A 14,076-nucleotide genomic window follows, 5' to 3' on the forward strand; every position below is an offset into this window, starting at 1 on the left:
ATGTCTGTGTTAGGTCTGGGGTTTGCCCTCATCTTGCTCGTACTTTCGCGTTTTTCGCATACTAGTTGGCCAGATCCTGGGTTTTTTCTGGTTTGGATCCCGTAGTAATGAGTTTCCACACCGAAACAGTCAATTAAACCTGGTTGCGATTAATATTTTAGAGGATAACGCCGGTTATGTCTGTGTTAGGTCTGGGATTTGCCCTCATCTTGCTCGTGCTTTCGTATTTTTCGCATACTTGTTGGCCAGATCCTGGGCTTTTTCTGGTTTGGATCCCGTCGTAATGTGGTTCCACACCGTAGCAGTCAATTAATCCTGGTTGCCATGAATATTTTGGAGGATAACGCTTGTTATGTTTGGGTTAGTTCTGGTATTTGCAATCATCTGGCTCGTACTTTCGCATTTTTCGCATACTTGTTGGCATGATCCTGGGTTTTTTCTTGTTTGGATCCCGTTGTAATGAGGTTCCACACCGAAACAGTCAATTAAACCTGGTTGCGATTAATATTTTAGAGGATAACGCCGGTTATGTCTCGGGTAGGTCTGGGATTTGCCGTCATCTGGCTCGTATTCGCATTTCTCGCATACATGTTGGCCAGATCCTGGCCTTCTTCTGGCTTGGACCACGTAGTAATGTGGTATCACACTGAAACAGTGAATTATACCTGGATCGGATTAATATTTTAGAGGATAACGCAGGTTACGTCTGGGTTAGTTCTGGTATTTGCAATTATCTGGCTCATACTTTCGCGATTTCGCATACTTGTTGGCCAGATCCTGGGCTTCTTCTGGTTTGGATCACGTAGTAATGTGGTACCACACTGAAACAGTCAATTAAACCTGGTTGCGATTAATATTTTAGAGGATAACGCCGGTTATGTCTCGGTTAGGTCTGGGATTTGCCCTCATCTGGCTCGTACCTTCGCATTTTTCGCTTACTTGTTGGCCAGATCCTGGCCTTTTTCTGGCTTGGACCACGTAGTAATGAGGTACCACACTGAAACAGTCTATTAAACCTGGTTCCGATTAATATTTTAGAGGATAACGCTGGTAATGTCTCGGTTAGGTCTGGGATTTGCCCACATCTGGCTCGTACTTTCGCATTTCTCGCATACTTGTTGGCCGGATCCTGGGCTTTTTCCGGTTTGGATCACGTAGTAATGTGGTACCACACTGAAACTGTCAATAAAAGCTGGTTCCGAATAGTATTTTAGAGGATAACGCTGGTTGCGTCTGTGTTAGTTCTGGTATTTGAAATCATCTGGCTCATACTTTCGCGTTTTTCGCATACTTGTTGGCCAGATCCTGGGTTTTTTCTGGTTTGGGTCCCATAGTAATGAGTTTCCACATCGTAGCAGTCAATTAATCCTGGTTGCCATGAATATTTGGAGGATAACGCTGGTTATGTTTGGGTTAGTTCTGGTATTTGCCCTCATCTGGCTCGTACCTTCGCATTTTTCGCATACTCGTTGGCAAAATCCTGTGGTTTTTCTGGTTTGGATTCCGTAGTAATGAGGTGCCACACTGAAACAGTCAATTAAACCTGGTTGCGATTAATATTTTAGAGGATAACGCCGGTTATGTCTTAGTTAGGTCTGGGATTTGCCCTCATCTGTCTCGTGCTTTCGTATTTTTCGCATACTTCTTGGCAAGATCCTGGCCTTTTTTTGGTTTGGATCACGTAGTAATGTGGTACCACACTGAAACAGTCAATAATAGCTGGTTCCGAATAGTATTTTAGAGGATAACGCAGGTTCCGACTGGGTTAGTTCTGGTATTTGCAATCATCTGGCTCATACTTTCGCGTTTTTCGCATACTTGTTGGCCAGATCCTGGGTTATTTCCGGTTTGGATCCCGTAGTAATGAGTTTCCACACGAAACAGTCAATTAAACCTGCTTGCGATTAATATTTTAGAGGATAACGCTGGTAATGTCTCGGTTAGGTCTGGGATTTGCCCACATCTGGCTCGTACTTTCGCATTTCTCGCATACTTGTTGGCCAGATCCTGGGCTTTTTCCGGTTTGGATCACGTAGTAATGTGGTACCACACTGAAACTGTCAATAAAAGCTGGTTCCGAATAGTATTTTAGAGGATAACGCTGGTTACGTCTGTGTTAGTTCTGGTATTTGCAACAATCTGGCACATACTTTCGCCATTTCGCATACTTGTTGGCCAGATCCTGGGCTTTTTCTGGTTTGGATCACGTAGTAATGTGGTATCACACTGAAACAGTCAATAGAAGCTGGTTCCGATTAGTATTTTAGGGGATAACGCCGGTTATGTCTCGGTTAGGTCTGGGATTTGCCCTCATCTGGCTCGCGCCCTCGCATTTTTCGCTTACTTGTTGGCCAGATCCTGGCTTTTTTCTGGCTTGGACCACGTAGTAATGAGGTACCACACTGAAACAGTCAATTAAACCTGGCTCCGATTAATATTTTAGAGGATCCCGCCGGCTATGTCTCGGGTAGGTCTGGAATTTGCCCTCATCTGGCTCGTACTTTCGCATTTTTCGCATACTTGTTGGCCAGATCTTGGGTTTTTTGTGGTTTGGATCCCGTCGTAATGTGGTTCCACATCGTAGCAGTCAATTAATCCTGGTTGCCATGAATATTTGGAGGATAACGCTGGTTATGTTTGGGTTAGTTCTGGTATTTGCAATCATCTGGCTCGTATTTTCGCATTTTTCGCATACTCGTTGGCAAGATCCTGGGTTTTTTCTGGTTTGGATCCCGTAGTAATGAGGTTAAACACCGAAACAGTCAATTAAACCTGGTTGCGATTAATATTTTAGAGGATAACGCCGGTTATGTCTGGGTTAGGTCAGGGATTTGCCCTCATCTGTCTCGTGCTTTCGTATTTTTCGCATACTTGATGGCCAGATCCTGGGCTTTTTGTGGTTTGTATCACGTAGTAATCTGGTACCACACTAAAACAGTCAATAGAATCTGGTTCCGAATAGTATTTTAGAGGATAACGCAGGTTACGTCTGGGTTAGTTCTGGTATTTGCAATCATCTGGCTCATACTTTCGCGTTTTTCGCATACTTGTTGGCCAGATCCTGGGTGTTTTCTGGTTTGGATCCCGTAGTAATGAGGTTCCACACCGAAACAGTCAATTCAACCTGGTTGCGATACATATTTTAGAAGTTAACGCCGGTTATGTCTCGGTTAGGTCTGGGATTTGCCCTGATCTGTCTCGTGCTTTCGTATTTTTCGCATACTTGTTGGCCAAATCATCGCCTTTTTCTGGTTTGGTTCACGTAGTAATGAGGTTCCACACCGAAACAGTCAATTAAACCTGGTTGCGATTCATACTGTAGAGGATAACGCCGGTTATGTCTCGGTTAGGTCTGGGATTTGCCCTGATCTGTCTCGTGCTTTCGTATTTTTCGCATACTTGTTGGCCAAATCATCGCATTTTTCTGGTTTGGCTCACGTAGTAATGCGGTACCACACCGAAATTGTCAATTAAACCTGGTTCCGATTAATATTTTAGAGGATAACGTCGGTTATGTCTTGGTTAGGTCTGGTATTTGCCCTCATCTGGCTCGTACCTTCGCAATTTTCGCTTACTTGTTGGCCAGGTCCTGGGCTTTTTCTGGTTTGTATCACGTAGTAATGTGGTACCACACTAAAACAGTCAATAGAATCTGGTTCCGAATAGTATTTTAGAGGATAACGCAGGCTACGTCTGGGTTAGTTCAGGTATTTACAATCATCAGGCTCATACTTTCGCGTTTTTCGCATACTTGTGTGCCAGATCCTAGGTTTTTTCTGGTTTGGATCCCGTAGTAATGGAGTTCCACGCCGAAACAGTCAATTAAACCTGGTTGCGATTCATACTGTAGAGGATAACGCCGGTTATGTCTCGGTTAGGTCTGGGATTTGCCCTGATCTGTCTCGTGCTTTCGTATTTTTCGCATACTTGTTGGCCAAATCATCGCCTTTTTCTGGTTTGGCTCACGTAGTAATGCGGTACCACACCGAAATTGTCAATTAAACCTGGTTCCGATTAGTATTTTAGAGGATAACGTCGGTTATGTCTTGGTTAGGTCTGGTATTTGACCTCATCTGGCTCGTACCTTCGCATTTTTCGCTTACTTGTTGGCCAGATCCTGGCCTTTTTCTGGCTTGGACCACGTAGTAATGAGGTACCACACTGAAACAGTCTATTAAACCTGGTTCCGATTAATATTTTAGAGGATAACGCCGGTTATGTCTCGGGTAGGTCTGGTATTTGCCCTCATCTGGCTCGTACTTTCGCATTTTTCGCACACTTGTTGGCCAAATCTTGGGTTTTTTGTAGTTTGGATCCCGTCGTAATGTGGTTCCACACCGTAGCAATCAATTAATCCTGGTTGCCAAGAATATTTGGAGGATAACGCTGGTTATGTTTGTGTTAGTTCTGGTATTTGCAATCATCTGGCTCGTACTTTCGCATTTTTCGCATACTTGTTGGCAAGATCCTGGGTTTTTTCTGGTTTGGATCCCGTAGTAATGAGGTTCCACACCGAAACTGTCAATTAAACCTGGTTTCGATTAATATTTTAGAGGATAACGCCGGTTATGTCTCGGTTAGGTCTGGGATTTGCCCTCATCTGTCTCGTGCTTTCGTATTTTTCGCATACTTGATGGCCAGATCCTGGGCTTTTTCTGGTTTGTATCACGTAGTAATGTGGTACCACACTAAAACAGTCAATAGAATCTGGTTCCGAATAGTATTTTAGAGGATAACGCAGGTTACGTCTGGGTCAGTTCAGGTATTTACAATCATCAGGCTCATACTTTCGCGTTTTTCGCATACTTGTGTGCCAGATCCTAGGTTTTTTCTGGTTTGGATCCCGTAGTAATGAAGTTCCACACCGAAACAGTCAATTAAACCTGGTTGCGATTAATATTTTAGAGGATAACGCCGGTTATGTCTCGGTTAGGTCTGGGATTTGCCCTCATCTGGCTCGTACCTTCGCATTTTTCGCTTACTTGTTGGCCAGATCCTGGCCTTTTTCTGGCTTGGACCACGTAGTAATGAGGTACCACACTGAAACAGTCTATTAAACCTGGTTCCGATTAATATTTTAGAGGATAACGCCGGTTATGTCTCGGGTAGGTCTGGTATTTGCCCTCATCTGGCTCGCACTTTCACATTTTTCGCACACTTGTTGGCCAGATCTTGGGTTTTTTGTGGTTTGGATCCCGTCGTAATGTGGTTCCACACAGTAGCAATCAATTAATCCTGGTTGCCAAGAATATTTGGAGGATAACGCTGGTTATGTTTGGGTTAGTTCTGGTATTTGCAATCATCTGGCTCGTACTTTCGCATTTTTCGCATACTTGTTGGCAAGATCCTGGGCTTTTTCTGGTTGGGATCACGTAGTAATGCGGTACCACACCGAAGCAGTCAATTAAACCTGGTTGCGATTAATATTTTAGAGGATAACGCTGGTTATGTCTGGGTTAGTTCTGGTATTTGCAATCATCTGGCTCATACTTTCGCAATTTTCGCGTACTTGTTGGCCAGGTCTTGGGTTTTTTGTGGTTTGGATCCCGTCGTAATGTGGTTCCACACCGAAGCAGTCAATTAAACCTGGTCGCGATGAATATTTTGGAGGATAACGCCGGTTATGTCTCGGTTAGGTCTGGGATTTGCCCTGATCTGTCTCGTGCTTTCGTTATTTCGCATACTTGTTGGCCAAATCATCGCCTTTTTCTGGTTTGGCTCACGTAGTAATACGGTACCACACCGAAATTGTCAATTAAACCTGGTTCCGATTAATATTTTAGAGGATAACGTCGGTTATGTCTTGGTTAGGTCTGGTATTTGCCCTCATCTGGCTCGTACCTTCGCATTTTTCGCATACTTGATGGCCAGATCCTGGGCTTTTTCTGGTTTGTGTCACGTAGTAATGTGGTACCACACTAAAAACAGTCAATAAAAGCTGGTTCCGAATAGTATTTTAGAGGATAACGCAGGTTACGTCTGGGTTAGTTCAGGTATTTACAATCATCAGGCTCATACTTTCGCGTTTTTCGCATACTTGTGTGCCAGATCCTAGGTTTTTTCTGGTTTGGATCCCGTAGTAATGAAGTTCCACACCGAAACAGTCAATTAAACCTGGTTGCGATTAATATTTTAGAGGATAACGCCGGTTATGTCTGTGTTAGGTCTGGGGTTTGCCCTCGTCTGGCTCGTACTTTCGCATTTTTCGCATACTTGTTGGCCAGATCCTCGCCTTTTTCTGGTTTGGATCACGTAGTAATGCGGTACCACACCGAAACGGTCAACTACACCTGGTTGCGATTAATATTTTAGAGGATAACGCCGGTTATGTCACGGGTAGGTCTGGTATTTGCCCTGATCTGGCTCGTGCTTTCGCATTCTTCGCATACTTGTTGGCCAGATCCTCGCCTTTTTCTGGTATGGATGACGTAGTAATGCGGTACCACACCGAAACGGTCAACTACACCTGGTTGCGATTAATATTTTAGAGGATAACGCCGGTTATGTCCCGGGTAGGTCTGGTATTTGCCCTGATCTGGCTCGTACTTTCGCATTCTTGGCATACTCGTTGGCCAGATCCTCGCCTTTTTCTGGCTTGGACCACGTAGTAATGAGGTACCACACTGAAACAGTCAATTAAAGCTGGTTGCGATTAATATTATAGAGGATAACGCCGGTTATGTCTGTGTTAGGTCTGGGATTTGCCCTCATCTTGCTGGTGCTTTCGCATTTTTCGCATACTTGTTGGCCAGATCCTGGGCTTTTTCTGCTTTGGATCACGTAGTAATGTGGTACCACACTGAAACAGTCAATAAAAGCTGGTTCCGAATAGTATTTTATAGGATAACGCAGGTTACATCTGGGTTAGTTCAGGTATTTACAATCATCTGGCTCATACTTTCGCGTTTTTCGCATACTTGTTGGCCAGATCCTGGGTTTTTTCTGGTTTGGATCCCGTAATAATGAGTTTCCACACCGAAACAGTCAATTAAACCTGGTTGCGATTAATACTTTAGAGGATAACGCCGGTTATGTCTCGCTTAGGTCTGGGATTTGCCCTCATCTGGCTCGTACCTTCGCATTTTTCGCTTACTTGATGGCCAGATCCTGGCCTTTTTCTGGCTTGGACCACGTAGTAATGAGGTACCACACTGAAACAGTCAATTAAACCTGGTTCCGATTAATATTTTAGAGGATAACGCAGGTTATGTCTTGGTTAGGTCTGGTATTTGCACTCATCTGGCTCGTACCTTCGCATTTTTCGCTTACTTGTTGGCCAGATCCTGGGCTTTTTCTGGTTTGGATCACGTAGTAATGTGGTACCACACTGAAACAGTCCAAAAAGCTGGTTCCGAATAGTATTTTAGAGGATAACGCAGGTTACGTCTGTGTTAGTTCTGGTATTTGCAATCATCTAGCTCATACTTTCGCGTTTTTCGCATACTTGTTGGCCAGATCCAGGGTTTTTTCTGGTCTGGATCCCGTAGTAATGAGTTTCCACACCGAAACAGTCAATTAAACCTGGTTGCGATTAATACTTTAGAGGATAACGCCGGTTATGTCTCGCTTAGGTCTGGGATTTGCCCTCATCTGGCTCGTACCTTCGCATTTTTCGCTTACTTGATGGCCAGATCCTGGCCTTTTTCTGGCTTGGACCACGTAGTAATGAGGTACCACACTGAAACAGTCAATTAAACCTGGTTCCGATTAATATTTTAGAGGATAACGCAGGTTATGTCTTGGTTAGGTCTGGTATTTGCACTCATCTGGCTCGTACCTTCGCATTTTTCGCTTACTTATTGGCCAGATCCTGGCCTTTTTCTGGCTTGGACCACGTAGTAATGAGGTACCACACTGGAACAGTCAATTAAACCTGGTTCCGATTAATATTTTAGAGGATAACGCCGGTTATGTCTCGGGTAGGTCTGGAATTTGCCCTCATCTGGCTCGTACTTTCGTATTTTTCGCATACTTGTTGGCCAGATCTTGGGTTTCTTGTAGTTTGGATCCCGTCGTAATGTGGTTCCACACCGAAACAGTCAATTAAACCTGGTGGCGATTAATATTTTAGAGGATAACGCCGGTTATGTCTCGGGTAGGTCTGGAATTTGCCCTCATCTGGCTCGTACTTTCGTATTTTTCGCATACTTGTTGGCCAGATCCTGGGCTTTTTCTGCTTTGGATCACGTAGTAATGTGGTACCACACTGAAACAGTCAATAAAAGCTGGTTCCGAATAGTATTTTATAGGATAACGCAGGTTACGTCTGGGTTAGTTCAGGTATTTACAATAATCTGGCTCACACTTTCGCGCTTTTCGCATACTTGTTGGCCAGATCCTAGGTTTTTTCTGGTTTGGATCCCGTAGTAATGAAGTTCCACACCGAAACAGTCAATTAAACCTGGTTGCGATTAATATTTTAGAGGATAACGCCGGTTATGTCTCGGTTAGGGCTGGGATTTGCCGTCATCTGGCCCATACTTTCGCGTTTTTCGCATACTTGTTGGCCAGATCCTGGGTTTTTTCTGGTATGGATCACGTAGTAATGAGGTTCCACACCGAACCAGTCAATTAAAGCTGGTTCCGATTAATGTTTTAGAGGATAACGCCGGTAATGTCTGCGTTATGTCAGGTATTTGCCCTCATCTGGCACGAACTTTCGCATTTTACGCATGCTTGTTGGCCAGATCCTGGCCTTTTTCTGGCTTGGACCACGTACTAATGTGGCATCACACTGAAACAGTCAATTAAACCTGGTTCCGATTAATATTTTTGAGGATAACGCCGGTTATGTCTTGGTTAGGTCTGGTATTTGCCCTCATCTGGCTCGTACCTTCGCATTTTTCGCTTACTTGTTGGCCAGATCCTGGCCTTTTTCTGGCTTGGACCACGTAGTAATGAGGTACCACACTGAAACAGTCAATTAAAGCTGGTTCCGAATAGTATTTTAGAGGATAGCGCCGGTTATGTCTCGGTTAGGTCTGGTATTTGCCCTGATCTGGCTCGTACTTTCGCATTTTTCGCATACTTGTTGGCCAGACCCTGGCCTTTTTCTGGTTTGGATCCTGTAGTAATGTGGTTCCACACCGAAACAGTCAATTAAACCTGGTGGCGATTAATATTTTAGAGGATAACGCCGGTTATGTCTGGGTTAGTTGTGGAATTTGCCCTTATCGGGCTCGTACTTTCGCATTTTTCGCATACTAGTTGGCCAAATCATCGCCTTTTTCTGGTTTGGTTCACGTAGTAGTGCGGTACCACACCGAAACGCTCAACTACACCTGCTTGCGATTAATATTTTAGAGGATAACGCCGGTTATGTCTCGAGTAGGTCTGGTATTTGCCCTGATCTGGCTCGTACCATCGCATTCTTCGCATACTTGTTGGCCAGATCCTCGCCTTTTTCTGATTTGGATCACGTAGTAATGTGGTACCACACTGAAACAGTCAATAAAAGCTGGTTCCGAATAGTATTTTAGAGGATAACGCAGGTTACGTCTGTGTTAGTTCTGGTATTTGCTATCATCTAGCTCATACTTTCGCGTTTTTCGCATACTTGTTGGCCAGATCCTAGGTTTTTTCTGGTTTGGATCCCGTAGTAATGAAGTTCCACACCGAAACAGTCAATTAAACCTGGTTGCGATTAATATTTTAGAGGATAACGCCGGTTATGTCTCGGTTAGGTCTGGGATTTGCCCTCATCTGGCTCGTAGCTCCGCATTTTTCGTCTGCTTGTTGGCTAGATCCTGGGCTTTTTCTGGTTGGGATCACGTAGTAATGCGGAACCACAACGAAACAGTCAATTAAACCTGGTTGCGATTAATATTTTAGAGGATAACTCCGGTTATGTATCGGGTAGGTCTGGAATTTGCCCTCATCTGGCTCGTACTTTCGCATATTTCTCATACTTGATGGCTAGATCCTGGGTTATTTTCTGGTTTGGATCACATAGTAATGTTGTACCACACTGAAACAGTCGATGAAACCAGGTTTCGATCAATATTTTAGAGGATAACGCATGTTAGGTCTAGGTTAGGCCTGGGATTTTCACTCATCAGACTCATACTTTCGCATCCTTCACATACTTGTTGAACGGATCCTGGGTTTTTTCTGGTTTGGATCACGTAGTAATGTGGGACCACACTGAAACAGTCAATTAAACCTGGTTTCGATCAATATTTTAGAGAATAATTCATGTTAGGTCTAGGTTAGGTCTGGGATTTGCTCTCATCAGGCTCTTTCTTTCGCATATTTCTCATACATGTTGAACAGATCCTGGGATTTTTCTGGTATGGAACCCGTAGTAATGTGGGACCACACTGAAACAATCAATTAAACCTGGTCTTGATAAATATTTTAGAGGATAACACATGTTAGGTCTGGGTTAGGTCTAGGATTTGCCCTCATCAGGCTCATACTTTCGCATATTTCTCATACTTCATGGCTAGATCCTGGGCTGTTTCTGGATTGTATCCCGTAGTAATGTGGTACCACGCTGAAACAGTCAATTAAACCTGGTTTCGATCAATATTTTAGAGGATATCGCAAGTTAGGTCTGGGATAGGTCTAGGATTTGCCCTCATCAGGCTCTTACTTTCGCATATTTCTCATACTTCATGGCTAGATCCTGGGCTATTTCTGGATTGGATCACGTAGTAAAGTGGTACCACACTGAAACATTCAATGCAACCTGGTCTGGATAAATATTTTAGAGGATAACGCAACTTAGGTCTGGGTTAGGTCTAAGATTTGCCCTCATCAGGCTCACAGTTTCGCGTTTTTCACATACTTGTTGAAGAGATCCTGGGTTTTTTCTCGTTTGGATCACGAAGTAGTGTGGTACCACACTGAAACAGTCCATTAAACCTGGTTTCGCTCAATATTTTAGAGGATAACGCAAGTTAGGTCTGGGATAGGTCTGGGATTTGCCCTCATCAGGCTCATACTTTCGCGTTTTTCACATACTTGTTCAACAGATCATGGGTTTTTTCTGGTTTGGGTCACGTAGTAGTGTGATACCACACTGAAACAGTCGATTAAACCAGGTTTCGATCAATATTTTATAGTATAACTCATGTTAGGTCTAGGTAAGGCCTGAGATTTTCACTGATCAGACTCATACTTTCGCATCCTTCACATACTTGTTGAACGGATCCTGGGTTTTTTCTGGTTTGGATCACGTAGTAATGTGGTACCACACTGAAACGGTCAATTAAACCTGGTCTGGATAAATATTTTAGAGGATAACGCATCTTAGGTCTGGGTTAGGTCTAAGATTTGCCCTCATCTGGCTCACAGTTTCGCGTTTTTCACATACTTGTTGAACAGATCATGGGTTTTCTCAGGTTTGGGTCACGTAGTAGTGTGATACCACACTGAAACAGTCGATTAAACCTGATCTTGATAAATATTTGAGAGGATAACGCATGTTAGGTTTGGGTTAAGTCTAGGATTTGCCCTCAACAGGCTCATACTTTCGCATATTTCTCATACTTGATGGCTAGATCCTGGGCTGTTTCTGGATTGTATCACGTAGTAATGTGGTACCACGCTGAAACAGTCAATTAAACCTGGTTTCGATCAATATTTTAGAGGATAACGCAAGTTAGGTCTGGCATAGGTCTGGGATTCGCCCTCATCAGACTCATACTTTCGCGTTTTTCACATACTTGTTGACCTGATCAAGGGTTTTTTCTGCTTTGGATCACGTAGTAAAGTGGTACCACACTGAAACATTCAATTAAACCTGATCTTGATGAATATTTGAGAGGATAACGCATGTTAGGTTTGGGTTAAGTCTAGGATTTGCCCTCATCAGGCTCATACTTTCGCATACTTCTCATACTTCATGGCTAGATCCTCGGTTTTTTCTGGTTTGGATCACGTAGTAGTGTGGTACCACACTGAAACAGTCCATTAAACCTGGTTTGGATCAATATTTTAGAGGATAACGCAAGTTAAGTCTGGGATTGGTCTGGGATTTGACCTCATCAGACTCACACTTTCGCACTCTTCACATACTCGTTGAACAGATCCTGGGTTATTTTCTGGTTTGGATCACATAGTGATGTGGTACCACACTGAAACAGTCGATTAAACCAGGTTTCGATCAATATTTTTGAGGATAGCGCATGTTAGGTCTAGGTTAGGTCTGCGATTTTCACTCATCAGACTCATACTTTCGCATTCTTCACATACTTGATGGCTAGATCCTGGGCTTTTTCTGGATTACATCACGTAGTAATGAAGTACAACACTGAAACAGTCAATTAAACCTGGTTTCCATCAATATCTTAGAGGACAACGTAAGTTAGGACTGGGATAGGTCCGGGACTTGCCCTCATCAGACTGATACTTTCGCATTCTTCACATACTTGTTGAACGGATCCTGGGTTTTTTCTGGTTTGGATCACGTAGTAATGTGGTACCACACTGGAACAGTCGATTAAACCTGGTTTCGATCAGTATTTTAGAGGATAACGCAAGATAAGTCTGGGATAGGTCTGGGATTTGACCTCATCAACCTCATACTTTCGCGTTTTTCACATACTTGTTGAACAGATCCTGGGTTTTTTCTGGTTTGGATCACGCAGTAGTGTGGTACCACACTGAAACAGTCCATTAAACCTGCTTGCGATCAATATTTTAGAGGATAACGCATGTTAGGTCTGGGTTAGGTCTAGGATTTGCCCTCATCAGGCCCATTCTTTCGCATATTTCTCAAACTTGATGGCTAGATCCTGGGCTTTTTCTGGATTGCATCACGTAGTAATGTGGTACCACACTGAAACATTCAATTAAACCTGGTCTGATAAATATTTTAGAGGATAACGCATGTTAGGTCTGGGTTAGGTCTAGGATTTGCCCTCATCAGGCTCATACTTTCGCATATTTCTCATACTTCATGGCTAGATCCTTTGCTTTTTCTGGATTGTATCACGTAGTAATGAAGTACAACACTGAAACAGTCAATTAAACCTGGTTTCCATCAATATATTAGAGGACAACGCTAGTTAGGTCTGGGATAGGTCTCGGACTTGCCCTCACCAGGCTCATACTTTCGCGTTTTTCACATTCTTGTTTTACAGATCCTGGGTTTTTTCTGGTTTGGATCACGTAGTAGTGTGGTACCACACTGAAACAGTCCATTAAGCCTGGTTTGGATCAACATTTTAGAGGATAACGCATGTTAGGTCTAGGTTAGGTCTGGGATTTTCACACATCAGACTCATACTTTCGCATTCTTCACATACTTGTTGAACGGATCCTGGGTTTTTTCTGGTTTGGATCACGTAGTAATGTGGGTCCACACTGAAACAATCAATTAAACCTGGTCTTGATAAATATTTTAGAGGATAACGCATGTTAGGTCTGGGATAGGCCTGGGATTTGCCCTCATCAGACTCATACTTTCGCACACTTCACATACTCGTTGAACAGATCCTGGGTTTTTTCTGGTTTGGATCACGTAGTAATGTGGTACCACACTGAAACAGTCGATTAAACCTGGTTTCGATCAATATTTTAGAGGATAACGCAAGTTAAGTCTGGGATTGGTCTGGGATTTGACCTCATCAGACTCATACTTTCGCACACTTCACATACTCGTTGAACAGATCCTGGGTTATTTTCTGGTTTGGATCACATAGTAATGTGGTACCACACTGAAACAGTCGATTAAACCAGGTTTTGATCAATATTTTTGAGGATAACGCATGTTAGGTCTAGGTTAGGCCAGGGATTTTCACTCATCAGGCTCATACTTTCGCATTCTTCACATACTTGTTGAACGGATCCTGGGTTTTTTCTGGTTTGGATCACGTAGTAATGTGGGACCACACTGAAACAGTCAATTAAACCTGGTTTCGATCAATATTTTAGAGAATAACGCATGTTAGGTCTAGGTTAGGTCAGGGATTTGCTCTCATCAGGCTCATTCTTTCGCATATTTCTCATACTTGATGGCTAGATCCTGGGCTTTTCCTGCATTGCATCACGTAGTAATGAAGTCCAACACTGAAACAGTCAATTAAACCTGGTTTCCATCAATATCTTAGAGGACAACGCAAGTTAGGT

This window comes from Colletes latitarsis, unplaced genomic scaffold (genome assembly GCF_051014445.1).
Source record: "Colletes latitarsis isolate SP2378_abdomen unplaced genomic scaffold, iyColLati1 scaffold0013, whole genome shotgun sequence".
NCBI lineage: Eukaryota > Metazoa > Arthropoda > Insecta > Hymenoptera > Colletidae > Colletes > Colletes latitarsis.